Below are 14,967 nucleotides of genomic sequence, written 5' to 3'. Positions count from 1 at the left end.
CATGCACATAATACACAAACACATCAGCTCTGTGTGTATGTGTTTGTGTGTGTTTCTGTGTGTGTGTGTGCGCGTATGTGTGTGTGTGTTTTCTGTGCAGATCAGGTTCTGCACAGAAATGTCTGCAGGCCACGCCCAGAACTCCACCTTTTTCTTCTGCAGAGAGAAAAGCGCTGTGGCTCAGGACGAGGGAAAGACGGAGCGACAAGTAGGTTGAGCGGGACTTTCTGAAGGTTAGGTAGTGTCTCACATAACACACACACACACACATACACACACATTCACAGTGCAGAGGCTGCTGAACGCACAAGAAACAACTACTGTATGCTCCATTTAGAAAGGAAGGAAAAGGAAGGAAAGGGAAAAACAAAATCAACACTTAAATGCACCAAACATTAAACAAAGATAAAAATGATAAAATAAAGTTTTTTTGAGGATGATTTCCAAAGAGTGAGAAGAAATGTTTGGAGCAGATAGAGAAGGATGGCGTCTCCTGGTTGGGAGACACATCGGGATGAGATGTGTCGTATTTAGTAAATGTAAAAAAAATGTCTTTACATTGGTCATTTAGGGCCTAACTGCTGACGGTGGATGGAGGTGGATGGATTTTTTTCATTAGCAACACTATATCCTTGTATCACTGTAACTTCTTCATGTTAAATTCAGCCCCCGGTTTAAATGTTAACACTTTAGGAAAGCACCTGCTGCTATTAAAGAGATAACAGCAGGTCCTTTGATCGAGGTTCACTTTTTGTTCCTCAGACCTGGCTCAAAAAAACTAAAGCAGTCTGTGAGTTTGTTGCTCTTAAACTTTGTAAATGTCTCAGAACTTTGAACAACGTGGACATTTTTAAAGTGCAGCTTAAGTTGCCTTTGTTTCAACTTTATCATTGTGTTTCATGACTGTCTAAATGTGAACGTCCCTTTGAATCTTTGGCGGTGAAGTGCTCTGTGATAACTAAATTCCATCTATCGTAAAGACACCCAGCATTCTGTCCCTCACCATTCAGTGAATGCTTAAACTTCAATGTGTCACAGCTTCTTCTTCTTTCAATGATTTCTCACTCAGGTTTTAGTGCTGCTGCAGCTTTTCAGGATTGACGTGTTGAATCTGCAGCAGAGCCTCAGACAGATAGAAACCTCTCCGTTTGGCTGCTGAATGCAGTGTATCAGTGCACGTTGTTAGGCTTTGCTTTAGGTTTTTTATTCTGGGATTTTCTCATTAAACTTAAAACCAACACACGATGCAGCCAGTGTTCTTCAGTTTTCATTTCTTCAATCGGAAGACGTTTTGCCTCTGGAGCCATGTACCCAAATTAGAAAATGAAACGACTGTTTGCAGTTCAAAGTACAGTTACTGACTCCTCTGGCCTCTGAGAGACGAAACAAACTGATGCTCCACATGAAGGTTGCAGATTTCTCATGTTACACCTACGCAGAGCTTTTTGGTGCGTCTGCAATCACATCCATCTCCGTCCCTCACTAAATGTTTGCTGGGCTGGAGCCATTTTCTCTGCTGAAATTGGCGAGCAAATTCCTGATCCATTCATGTGCTTTCATTGAGGAAGGATAAAAATACACCCTTCACTGTACACACACTCATTTTCACTCCTCATCCTGCTCCTCCCGTCTCAAACACTCCTCCCACATCTTGTCCTCCTCCCTCACCCTGTGACCTCCCTGTGCTCTCCCTACTTCCCTCCTCCTTGGAGCCCCCGTGCAGAGTCGGCAGGCCCCCCACGTCGCGGGCCTATTAACGGCGCTCGGCTGGCTGTAATGATGCCTCTCCTTATGTCTGTGCAGCTGCTGCAGCGCTGAATGGGGAGGATAAATGTGGGATCCTCAACATCCGCATCATTGTTTCACTGCCACTCTCTGCTGTCATGAGTGTCAGACGGAGGAGGAGACCATTGATGGATCTGTCTGTCCACTGTCTGTAACTGTACCCGACTGAATTAATATAACTCTGCTTCAACATCAGCCTTACACTTGACAAGCTGCTCGATGTAACATCACATCATCTGTGTTCCTACCTTTACGTGATCTTTGCTGGAGCCGAGAAAAATGAAAAAAGATTTTATGAACAAAGCATTTTTAGGGTCTAACTGGGCGAATGGGAAGAAAATGTGCTCAGCCACTGTCAGATCTCTCTGGTGATGTTAAATCGAATTCAAGTCTGGGCTCTGGTTGGGCCACTCGAAGAATTCACAGAGCTGTGCTGAAGCCACTCCTTTGATATCTTGGCTGTGTACTTAGGGTCGTCCTGCTGCAAGATGAACCATCGCCACAGTCTGAGGTCAAAAGCACTTTAGAGCAGGTTTTCACCCAGGATGTCTCTGTGCATCTATGCATTGATCTTTCCCTCAATCCTGACTAGTCTCCCAGTTCCTGCTGCTGAAAAACATCCCCACAGCATGATGCTGCCACCACCATGCTTCACTGTGGGGATGGTGTTGGCTAGGTGATGAGCGGCTTCTGGTTTTCTCCAAAGAGTTCAACTTTCTATCTCATGGTCTGAGAGTCCTTCCGGCGCCTTTTGGCAAACTCCAGACAGGCTGCCACTTACTTTTCACTCAGGAATAGCTTCTGCCTGTGGATTGCTGCAGGGATGGTTTTCCTTCTGAAAGGTTCTCCTCTCTCCACAGAGAGGACCGCTAGAGCTCTGACAGAGCAACCTTCAGGTTCTTGGTCACCTCCCGGCAAAGGATCTTCTCCCCCAATGGCTCAGTTTAGATGGGTCTGAACTTCTTCCATTTACAGATGATGAAGGCCACTGTCAAAATTTTCCGAGGCCTTCTCCAGATTTGTGCTAGGAGACAATTCTGTTTAAATCTCTACAGACAGTTCCTTTGACTTCATGCTTGGTTTGTTCTCTGATGTGCACTGTCACCTGTGGGACCTTATATAGACAGGTATGTGTGCCTTTCCAAATCATGTCCATCTGCTGATTTCACCGCAGGTGGACTCCAGAGAAGCAGCAGGAACATCTACAGCAGGGGTCACCAACGCTGTGCTTGTGGGCACCTGGGTGCCTGCAAGAACTACATAAGGTGCCCACGACACATGTTCCAAATAAAAGCACTAATCACAATGGAGCTCCTTCCTACCATTGTTGTTGAGTAATCCATTAATACTAATTGTGAAATAAATAATTGACCTGTGAGCAGTGTCTCCACATAGTATTACCACTTCTACTATGATTAGTGTTATTGAAAAGTGATCCGTGTAGTGTTGTTCAGGACGTCTGTTTCAGACAAGTAGCCCTTCGTGCCACTCATTTCCCGTGAGGTAGAGCTCGGTCTCAGAAAGACTGGTAACCCCTGATCTACAGGATGATCTTAGAAAACAAGTTGCACTTGAGCTCAGTTTGGAGCTGTGTGTCAAAGGCTGTGAATACTTATATGTTGTCTTATATTTTATTTTTGATACATTTGGGAAAATTTCATAGGAAAAAAAACATTTTAATGTAAGTGTTGGTTGTTGTGTGTCTAATTTTGAGGAAAAAAATGGAATAATTTCATTTTGGAATAAGGCTGTAAAGTAACAAAATGTGGAAAAAGTGAAGCGCTGTGAATACTTTCTTCCATATGTTTTTGTAAAAGAACTGAGAGCTAAAAATGAGAATTAACCTAAAGAAGAGTTAAAGAGCTGGACTTCACAGAGCCAAAGCATCCAGACCCTTACTGACCGACTTAGATGGACTTTATGTGATCACAGCAGGAATAAAACCAAGCTCAGTTTAACTCCAGGTGGATTAGAGACGCCTATTAAAGAGGTGAAGTCAGATTATAATTCAGAATTTACTACAGGAAGTCTCTCATGCTGGTGGTCTTCAAACTGGAAGGGGACTCGAAAACGCTTTAACTACAATAAACACTCCACATGTGTTTCTGGATGTTTCCATCAGTGTGTACATTATGTGTCCGACAGCTGCTGCAGGGCCCATCAGTCAGCTGCTTTATTTATAGAGCGCTGACCACACAACGCCAACAGCTGCATCTCACAGAGGCAGACAGCCAGACGGAGAGGACGCAGGAACCTGACATGTTCGAAACACATCTTTACACGTCGCATGGCGATGAAAGTGACATTAAGTTCTTTGAAATCCTCTTCAACAAACTCCACGTCTGAGCGAGATTCAAAGCGCCTCGTGTCGGCACATCAAAGGCAGAGATAGCAGCGGGGAGATTTACAGTAAGAGACACGTCCACTGCAGCGGCACTGAGGAGGATAACGTGTCAGAAAAACAATGTTTTAGAGAGGAACGTGTCACCGCCTGGGGGGAAACAGTGTTAGGGATGACTGTGAGTTCAGGTCACTCTGGTGAAAAGATAAAGTAAAAAAGATTCAAACATTGAAGCGTAAAATATGCAAGAGGAATTCAAATTTGTCAGAAATATGTTTTCAATATTTCCTGATATAAAAAAGCGTACATTTTGACTCATAAACCAAAGGTTTTGAGCCTGTACAAGAAAATAAAATTCAGAAAATGTCATGAAAACAGTTCAAAAATGTTTTCATTATCAGCTTTAGGGCTAAAACTGACAATGTCTATTGATTTTTATTCATCTGGAAATTAGGGCTGCATTAAACTGATCAATTCTGAGGTGAGTGAAGAATGTTCGAAGAACTTTGTGAGGGCCATGTTTGACGTTAAAGGATTGCCTTTTTGCTGCTAACAATGATCGCAAAAAGGCAAATTAGGAACTAGAGAATAAGTGAAAAGATAAACTGAGTCTCTGTGTGTAAAGTTTCTATCTAAAATGTTTTCAAGGGAGAGGCTGTCAAATTTTACATTTAAGTAATCATAATGAATGGATGGAAAACATTCTATTAACTCTGGTTTCTAAACAATTATTTCGAGTCTTAATTTGGTAATCAAAGAATTCACTGAAGTCTCCTTTATATGGTTGCTTGTAGCTGTAAAACATTTTTTTTTTTTTCATTTTTACAAAAAACATGAATGAAAAGGCCACAACACAAGGGAAATTATTGTTGGTCAAATTTTGCAGTTTTACTTTAGCCCGTGTTTTAGCCTTTAGCTCGCGCTCTATCACTCTCCGATCTGCTGTCTTCTGCTCTTCTGTCCTTTTTCAGTCTGATAATGGGGCTTCTTACTAAAAAAATGATCACAGAAAAAAAACACAGATCTCTTTTTTCACGACAAAACTATCGGCTGGTGTGATGTTGTCACTGAGACTTCATTGGATCAATGCGGTCCTGCCCGACCTGATCAGGAAGCTAAGAAGTAGCATTAACAGAAAGTCAGGATCACTTCTGACTTGTCTAGTGAGTTGTCTGGGAGTTTTTCAAAATGAGTCATTTGTTATTATTTCTTGTCACAGAGGTGGAAGGAAGCAGGAAGACACTGCGGCAGCTTGAATACTGTGTTTTAAAGAGGACAAAGTAGCACAATAAATAAAAAAGAAGAAGGTTTTGTGGATCTGTCCTGCACTCTAATGAATGTGCTGATGCTGACAGCTCTTGGAGAGGGTGATAAAACTTCCCAACATCTGATGTAGTTGATGAGACCACAGAGTGCCTGCTGCAAACACATCTGTGCTCACTGTTGTAGTAACACATTCAAGAAGACCACAAGACTTTAGTCCCACCCCACTACACATTTCATTCAACCCACTCAGCTACTGTTTGTAAATAAACATATTAATACTTACAGGATGCTGCGAGCCGTTGACAGACCGTCTTGACAGCTTCTATAAGATAAAAAGAAGAGATATGTCAGGTCATTGTCTGCAAATCGCCTGAACAATGCATTCTTTAAAGGAAAACTTGTGTGTTTTTAGTCCTGTTTCTACAAAAATGACGACCTCTAACATTGGAAATGAATCCAAAACATGCGTGCAAGAACACTGCAGTCCTTGGAGTGTCCATTGGGGCAGGTATGAAAAGTCAGAGAAATGTTACAGCTCAAATATGAAAAACCCACAGCAACAGCAGAAGGTTAGGGCTTTTCTTGACCACAGGTGTTGGGTTTGTGGCTCATTTCATTATTCAAAGGATGAATCTTTTTCATTAATTCCAACGGTTAATAGTTTAAAGGCTCAGGTTTATGTTGAAATCCGCTAACCAGGGGCACAAATGAGTCAGCTGCAAAGTTTCAAAACGTTTTAGATTAACTTCAGGGAGATTGTCTCGGCCAGTGGCTGAAAAACAGGCTGTGATGTCTGTTAATCTCTACAGAGCCGGTTTTGATTCATCCTAACCCTCTTAACACCAACATCAGGGTTCAATCTCAGGGTAAACACTTTTTTCAGACTATTTTTGGACATTTCTGCTTTGAACAGGACAGTGGACGAAGAGACAAACTGGAGCAGCTCAGGATCAAATCCAGTCTGACTCTGTGACCCCTGGAATAACTTTTTCCCTGAACCTGTGCGGGTATGTATGATGCTTTAACATACAAACCTCTAAATGTTGCAAATTCAAGGCTCAAAATCTGAAATAAATCACATCAAGGTGTCGCACAGAAGGCCTTGTTAACTTGTTTATGTCCATGCTCGCAAACAGACACAGGAGAATAGCAGTTTGAGAGCATCGTGCTGCTTTTTCCAGGCAAAGTCTTTTTGTTATTTTCCTGCTTGTACAGTGAAGAAGGTTGCATATATTAACACTAAATCAGCCCCAGAGCCTGGATCCCACATCATCATCTTATTCGACTGAGGTGCACGAAGGAGTTTGGAGTAAGAACAGGTTGGTGAAGGTGCCCTTCAGCAGGGCTGTGGACCCCCGCCTCTTCCTGCAGAGCTTGAGCAGTGTGTGTGTGTGTGTGTGTGTGAGTGTGTGTGCGTGTGCTGGAAACAGCAGGGCGTTTTGACTAATTTCACTGCATTAATAAAGGTTGTTTCAATATTGTTTCTAATCATGTGTTCAGAGCCGCTGGTTGGAGTCATGCTTATTGACGGCACCCCTACAGAGAGGATACAGCCTTTAAGGTACGTGCTGCATCTTGTTTACTACCAGAGCCTGAATGAATTCGATGCAACCTCGATGACTGCTGCAGAAAAGAGAAACGGAGGGGAGGCAGAGCGAGAGGGAAAAAACGTCTGCTCTAGATTTTAGTCTGATCCTGTTCCGGTGCATCCCATTAAACTATGATACATCCCATCGCACACGTTCAGTCAGCTCTGCTTAATTGCCAAACGGTCAAAAGTTGGCTTGGAGGCGCTTTGAGGTTGGCAGAGACAAAGACAGAGGGAGGGAGGGAGGGAGGGAGGGTGGTGGGTTCATCCTGAGTTTGAGCTCAGCTGTGATGTAACTGTGGACGATGGCTGTGCCGCAGTCAATTTAGGAGGCGATATCCTCAAACGCCCTCTACTCCCTCCCTCCCTTCTCCTCTCTCCCTCCCCTCGAGTTGCGCTGCTGTCATTTATCTCTTCCACACCCTTTCTTTTCTTGCTTTGCTACAAAAATCTCAAACTAACCCCGTTCTACCCTCATGCAGACTCTAATTTTATCTTTTCTTCCCTCTCTGGCTGTCAGCTCGTCCATGCATCACTGCCTCTGCTCTGCTCCTGCTTTAGCATCCTTCCTCTCCTCCTCCTCCTCCTCCTCCTCCTGCAGCATTAACCTACACACACACACACACACACACACACACACACACACACACACACACACAAACACACACACACACACACACACACACACACACACTTAAGAGAATAATTTCCCCCCTCTAAAGTCATTTCAATGGGACTCTTGTGGCATGGAAGGCGTTAGCACGATGCTAACCGTCCTCCCCCACAGCGGAGCTGCTCGTCGAATAACCTTACTGCTTTTAATAAGAGTATATCCCCCAGACGTATTTAGCTCTACTATATGTTTACTGCCCCCCCACCTTTCTCTGACACACACACCCTCCCTCCCCCCTCCTCTCTTCTTCCTCTCCCACCTCTCCTCCTGTCGATTCACTTCTTTCAGGAGTCGCAAAGAGGAGTTACACGCTGGAACAGATTATTTATGAATCATTTAAGAGCATTTAGGATGTTGTGTAATGTTTTCATATGTGTCCCTATACATCAGCGTATGTGTGTGTGTGAGTGTGTGTGTGTGTGTGTGTGTGTGTGTGTGTGTGTGTGTGTGTGTGTGTGTGTGTGTGTGTGTGTGTGTGTGTGTGTGTGTGTGTGTGTGTGCACGCTCTCATCCCTCTCTCCTCTCCTCTTCTCTCTGAGTGATGGAGGGTGGGGTAATCTGCACTGGTTGCCATGACACCAGACAGCCCATGGTTGGCGAAGGCACGTAGCTTCCTCTCTGCTCTATTTCCCCAGAGCCCTCTACTCACAAGTGTGTGTGTGCATGTGTGCGTGTGTGTGTGTGTGTGTGTGTGTGTGTGTGTGTGTGTGTGTGTGTGTGTGTGTGTGTGTGTGTGTGTATGTGTGTGTGTGTGAGTCTAGGAGAGTCATATATGCTGCACATGATGCTCAAAGCTAAGTGGAAAAATAGAACATAGAGAAAGAGTGTTTACTGTCTCGATACGTTGAAGCGAGGAGGGAAATAAAGCAAACAGCGCTGGCTTTGTGCAAATATTTTACAGTGAATAAAAAACACAGAGGGGGAAACTGGACTTAACAGAAATTACAGCATGATTTCTTTTTTCTTGGACACCTTAAAACAAATTTTACTGTGCCTCACAGACGTTCATCACATATCCCGACTACAACTCTGTTTTATGAAGAAGCAGGTCATTTCCTCCTGCAGCACTTTATTTGTTTTATTCCAACCTCAACGTTTAAAACAAATTCTCCTCTCGTTACAGAGCCCTGCATTTAATGCTAAGACATCTTTACACAAATTTAAAGAGAAGAGCATTCATAGATGACTTTTCTCAGATTTCGGGTGATTGTCTTTGTTCTGCACAGACTCAGGCTCATAACACCGCAGCTCACACTCATCCTCCAGCATCCTCACTCACCTCAGATGAACCTGAAGGAGACTTTTACAGACTTCAGTTTCTTTCTAAATGCTTGAACTCTGCAGGCTTCTTGGTCTGAATGTATGACCGAAGCTGTTATAATCTAATCTACACACGGCTAAAACCCACATTTATGCTCTCTCAGACATCTCCCATCCTGCTGAGTCACCTCATATGAACTGAGTAATGGTCAAAATCAAGGATGGGGACATTTTTCCTTCTGATTTGACTCGTCATGCATTCAGGAAACTCGTCTGAACTTACGTTATCAGATACAAGCATGAATACAGCTTTTTATGCATCCTGAGTCACCTCAGACGGAGACGGTTGTCAAATTAAGAAGCAGCTCATCTGTGTTTTTTCTTCACTCTGCAGACGTAGGGTTCAGGAAATACATCACAGCAGCCGAAATAATCTCATCCCAGCAGGTGTAAAACATCATTTTGCATCGTGAATCCCCTCAAACACAGACAGGGATGGTCAAATCAAGAAGAGGAACTTTTTTTTTCTTTTTAAAAAAAAAAAAAACATTTCTGATTTTCCTTCTTAATTATTTGACGGCAGGAATTAGTTCCAAGAAATATGTGACTGCAGCTGAAATATTTTAACGTAAGCTTTGCTTAAGCTTGTGGTTTATGCTTTGCACAGGACACCTCAGCATCCTGAGTCACCTTACCAACACACACACACACTCACATATACACACACTGTCTGGAAGAAATGAGGACAAAGGCGTTTGCAATAGATTTTTCTTCCTCTTTTTATTCCTGTTTCATTTGCAAGCACTGAGTTTGTTATAAACTACATTGCATTTTAAAAAAAAAGCATGGTCAGTTTTTCTGGTATCCTGAAACACCTGACACAGTTTTGGTTGAATTAAATATTTAAAGAAGATTTCTTTGCATCTTTTCTTAAATTTTACTGTTTGAGTTTGCAGGGATCCGGTTTAGAAAAAGCAGGTCTGTACGTCAGTTTTCCTAATCTCAGCTGGGCTAAAAACTTCTGACACACCACGCTGCGTTCTGAGTCACCTCTTTCTTTCTCTGGTTTTACATCCTGCAGCCACACATGTTTGTTTTTGTTTATTGCTTGTTTTTTGTTTAGTTTTTTTCTTTTTGTCTGCAGGGGAAATTATTGAATCATACTTTAATGGTTTTTGGACATTAAAAAACAAAAAACAAAAATCAATTATCTCTTGCTGAGCTGGTTTTGGTCAAATTAAGAAATCTGATCTTCAAAGAAGACTTTTGCTTTAAATGTTAATTAATTGACTCTCCAGGTGTTGTTTTGAGGTGACAGAGAGTCCTAAACGACCTTCAAACGTTAAAACAAAAGGAGGGAATAAATGTTCATTTAAGCTCTGACTCTACTTTCCTGTAATTATCAAACTCTGCAGGGAGCAGGATTAAAATGCATCGATGCAAAGTTTGTCAAGAACTTTATTCTTATTCTTCTAGAGACAAATAAGGATCCTTTAATACACGTCTACATCTGCAGCTACGATGGCTTTAATTTAAGAATGATGGTATCGGCGTCTGCTGTCGTTGCTTTCTAGAATTCATTTCAGTGCATCTTATATAATTTTATTGCAGCAGGGCAGAGCATCTTTATTCATGCCTCCTTAATCACCTCATTTAAAGTTAGTATAGGTCAAACTTTGAGCACAGATGTACTTGTTGAGTATTTTCCCTCTGACTCTGCAGGCACTGCGTCAAAGGAAAGTCACCTCTCCTGTTAAAATGACAAAACAAAGCATTGCTAATGTTTGAGTCTGCATCCTGAAACACATCCTGCTACGTCTGCATCACTCAAAGAGTGTTTTCAGAGGTTTTTCCTCCATTATTTTCTTGAATCCCTGCTGCACAAACATCATCTTCTACAGATTAAACTCTGCAGCTGACACACGACACATCAGCAGCTAATTACCACTTATTTCCGTGCATCATTTCGGTGCATATCTGTCCTGGCTCTGCAGCCAAACTGGGTAAAATGCAGATTTGAGCTCTTCCAGCAAATAGGCGGTTCCCAGACCTGATGCAATTACTTTTCTTAGTCTCACAAGGCAATCACGGTGTTTTGAAACCACTCTGCTCACAGCTCCTGGAATCCTAATAAAAGTGTCCATGCCAGCCCCGATCCATCTATCTATCTCCAGACTCCAGCCCGGATGAATAATTTAGCAGGCTATATTTCCAGCCATCTGCTTCCCTCCCTCACTCACTCACTCGTTTACTCTCCCACTTTCTCTCCCTCCATCTCTCGTCTTTCTCTTTCTTGGTAAAGTCGCATTCAGCTTCTTTTCAACATGCAAAACACCAATTAACCAAAAAAAACAAGTATTTTTGAGCTTATGCTCCATGTTATTCAGCTTTCACTCTTATGCACTACTTTTTTTTTTCTTTTTTTTTCCAAGTTGAAAGCCAGAAGCCAGAAGAAAACTTGAAAACAAATACACATCCTGCATCAAATCATTAACTGTGATCAACATCTGCAACAGTGCCTGTCAGAGCCCAGCAGAGGTCAGCCAAGTTCCTCTTTCTCTGCCAGCATCGCCAGCCGTAAGAGGAGCACATGCTCCTCCAGACTGCATCACTTCCCCCAAACAAGTGGAGCAAATAAAACACCTGAGGAACCAGTGATTCTCCCTGCTTCACTCAGAGCAGTGTTTGAGATTATTACCTGCAGTGTCAGGGATTAATTCAGAAGTTTTTGACTCGACATCTGACAGAGAAGAAGAGCAGACATGGTAAAAGTTAGAGAAACACTGAGACTAAGGTTGGCCTGAACAGGAAAAGTCAAAAGAGAATCACTTCATTTTTAACTTTCAACCAAAGCAAAGATGAAGAAAACGAGACAGAGGATGTTGTTCAGCCCTGAAGTATCCACAGAGTAAACTCAAGTGTGTATTCTTTGCTTGGAGAGCTGATCTCAAAGTGTGTTATGATGAATTTTGGGTCAAAAGTATATTTTTCACACTCCAGGTTTGGAAATAATCAGAGCCCCGAGCTCCAAAGGTTTAATAAAACTACTTCAGTTTCCTGATACATAACCTACAGTTCTTCACAGAAACAAAAAAATACTCGAAGAAATCCTCCAGTTTCTTTCAGTAAGCCTGTAACCAGACAGTCACTGCAGTCAGAATGTGTTTTTACACGGACAGACTGATAAAGTCAATGCTGACTACTCAAAAGAAAACTTTTAGCAACTTTAACTTTATTATTCAATCGTTAAACTCAAATTAAAGCTAAATGTGCTGCGGTATAAAACTGAGACAATCTGATGATCAATTATTTTTTATGGAATTCAATGAAATAAATATTTGCAACATGAGAAAAAACCCTTTTTATTGCTTTTGTACTTTTTGCTTTAACAGTTTCTGCAGTGTTACTTCAGATAAATTTAAAAATGCATGTGATCCAACACTAGAGGATGACTGTGAATTGTGGTTATACGACTACAAAGTAAAACATCAGATTATTTATTTTGCTTTGCATGCAAAATGTCAAACACTGCTGGGCACCTTACTGAGTGTTTCCAAGATGATTAAAAGTCAAATTTATTCATTTTTTCATGCAAGAGTTGCTTGATAAAGCTGGGACCATGCACAATACATTTAATCTTGAGATATGCAAGAAATAACCCTGAAACAGAGCAGTGGATTGGTAAAGCTTAGCACCTTCTGGGGAATGAAGAAAAACATCATAAAAGCTGACGAAAAACAAAAATAAAAAATTCTTAAACATGCAAAAGACCCATCATGCTGCCTCCTAACTTGGTAGCAAACCAGTAACGACCCAAAAGATGTTAAAAAGAGAGAATTAATCAGACTGAGACATGAGCGACACACTCAGTGTCGGTGCTGGGCACAGTCAGCGTGTCTAAGTTTAATGCCTGCAGACCTGACTGTCCTTCAAACATGTTTCAGACACATTTAAGATCTTCAAATGCTCGCTCTCACTCAGCGGTAAAGAGTTCACCCCAGCTGCTTTGACTGAGAGGCAGTTTTCCTCCAAATACTCAGAGTGAAATTTAGCATAAAAGTTGCCTCTGGAGGAAGAGCAGGAGAGAGAGATGTAAAACTGTCTGTTCAGATGTAAATGCATAAATTTGCACTGGTGCCTCTGAGTGAGGAGGATTTGGTTTGCATGCTAAAAATGGCCTCACAAATGCTCCCTGTGCCGGTCTATCTATATTCATGCTCCCTGCGCTGGCTGGCTGCTGACCCTGCTGCTCAGGTTAGCTGGCAGCCTGACAGACTGGCTGTAAGACTGGCTGGCTGCTCTGCCCTCATGTAGCCCTGCAGCAGACGCAGACGCTGCACCAGATGCAGCAGCAGCAGTGCATCTACTACAAACACTCCCATTCCCCTCAGACGCTCACATTCACGGTGACCTGCGGTGACCGGCTGTGTGTATTTATAATCTTCTTTATCCTGCAGCAATTAAAGCCCCTGAACTGCTGAAAACACCACAGTCAGGGAAAACGGCAAGCGGTGGCACATGTCTGCCATCTTGTCACCTCAGTAATCACACGGATGAGCAGCCGGATGCACTTGTAACCTCTCTGCTTTCTGTGCCCTCAGACACCTCAGAGAGGAGACACTAAAGCCTCTGGCTCTCCGTATCCTGTTTCTAGGAACCGCGGTCCACTGTGGGCAAAGGTGGGGGTGAGGGGGGGAATTAAGAAAGGCGGGAGATTGTGCAGCGGTGGCCTGTGCATGTGCGAGGATTTTCTGCACACAAAGGCGTCTGAGGAGGATCCATTCTGTGCAGGTAACACGAGTGCGTTCAGCATGTTTGCATGCACAATCTGCTTACTACACTGACTACAAGCTGTCAAGGTTTCACTCCAGAATCCTGTCAGCCAGAGTCCTGATGTGCCAATCAAGTTAGCAAACTGAGCCAGACATAAAGGAAGAGACAGAGAGAGGGACGGCGAGGGAAGCGACACAAGGGGGAAAAGAAGTAAAGGAGAAAGGGGAGAACAAGGGGAAGGTATAAAAAAAGAAAGTGGTTGGAGGAGGACTGGGGGAGGAGTGGAGGTGGTGAGGGACAAGGACAGGGAAGAAAAAAAAGAAGGTAAGAAGAGAAAGGAGGAGAGGAGGAGAGGCGAGACGAGGAGAAGGAGTGAAAAAACTAAAGAGGGAGTGAAGTGGAGGGGCTCTGGAGGGGGAGACGGGTGAGGGAGATGGGGAGGAGGAGGGGGCTGCTGCTGCTGATGCTGGAGCACAGCGCGGCCAGGCTGAACCGAGTGAACTGCAGCGGAGGTCAGGGAGTCCAACATTCCTCTGGAACAGTGTGTTTACACTGCGTAGCTGAGAGGAGGGGCCGAGGAGCGGGGGGAGGGGGCGCAAGGGGGACGACGCGAAGGGGAAGGAAATCATCTCCCAGAGACACTCCTTTCAGGGAGGGAGTGTGTGTGAATGTGTGTGTGTGTGTGTGTGTGTGTGTGTGTGTGTGTGTGTGTGTGTGTGTGTGTGTGTGTGTGTGTGTGTGTGTGTGTGTATCCTGTGGCTTTACAGTGCGTTTCTAAAGCACCGAGGTAACCTGATTCTCCTCTCTGCCGCCCCAGCTACACCGCCTCACCCCCTCCTCACCCGTGCTTCCATCCAGCACTATTTAAATCAACCTTAAACTCCGTCCACCCACGACGATTCGGGCCGTCCGTCACCAAAATCACAACACACAAAGAAAAATATGACACTGTTTGTCTCGAAAATTCCTGCAAAATTAAAAACTGAATCCCCTCTCATCCTGGTTCATAGAGCTATCGAGGAGACACACTGAATCTACACTTTAAAATATTTATATGAGGGCATTTAAGGTCTGCTGACTGTAACACAAAGTTTCTCAGGAAACTGGAGGTTTTTCTTTGCTGAGAGCTTCTACAAAATTTCATCAAAATATGTTTCACAATACTTTCAAAATCAAATTTAACTTTTTAGTTTAAATTAAATCGCAAAAAAAAGGATAATGTGTGATGTAAAAGCTTTTTTCCAGTCAGTTTGCAAAGAAAAACTTTTTTGAATGCATGCA

General features: G+C 43.1%; 1 long non-coding RNA gene across 1 annotated transcript in view; it reads right to left on the bottom strand.

Annotated features, from left to right (window-relative positions):
* Positions 1-14,967, bottom strand: part of LOC141797654 (uncharacterized) — a 147,902-nt gene that overhangs the window by 83,261 nt on the left and 49,674 nt on the right. The window contains exon 5 of the long non-coding RNA XR_012599098.1: positions 5,676-5,714. This is a non-coding gene — a long non-coding RNA (uncharacterized LOC141797654). The remainder of the gene's footprint in view (positions 1-5,675; positions 5,715-14,967) is intronic.

The sequence above is a fragment of the Halichoeres trimaculatus genome, unplaced genomic scaffold (genome assembly GCF_033239565.1).
Source record: "Halichoeres trimaculatus isolate MK-OKI-2021-1 unplaced genomic scaffold, fHalTri1.1 fHalTri1_scaffold_9, whole genome shotgun sequence".
In the NCBI taxonomy this organism is placed as follows: domain Eukaryota; kingdom Metazoa; phylum Chordata; class Actinopteri; order Labriformes; family Labridae; genus Halichoeres; species Halichoeres trimaculatus.
Note: the sequence above shows the minus strand (reverse complement) of the source record. Positions and strands in the feature narration are given on the sequence as shown.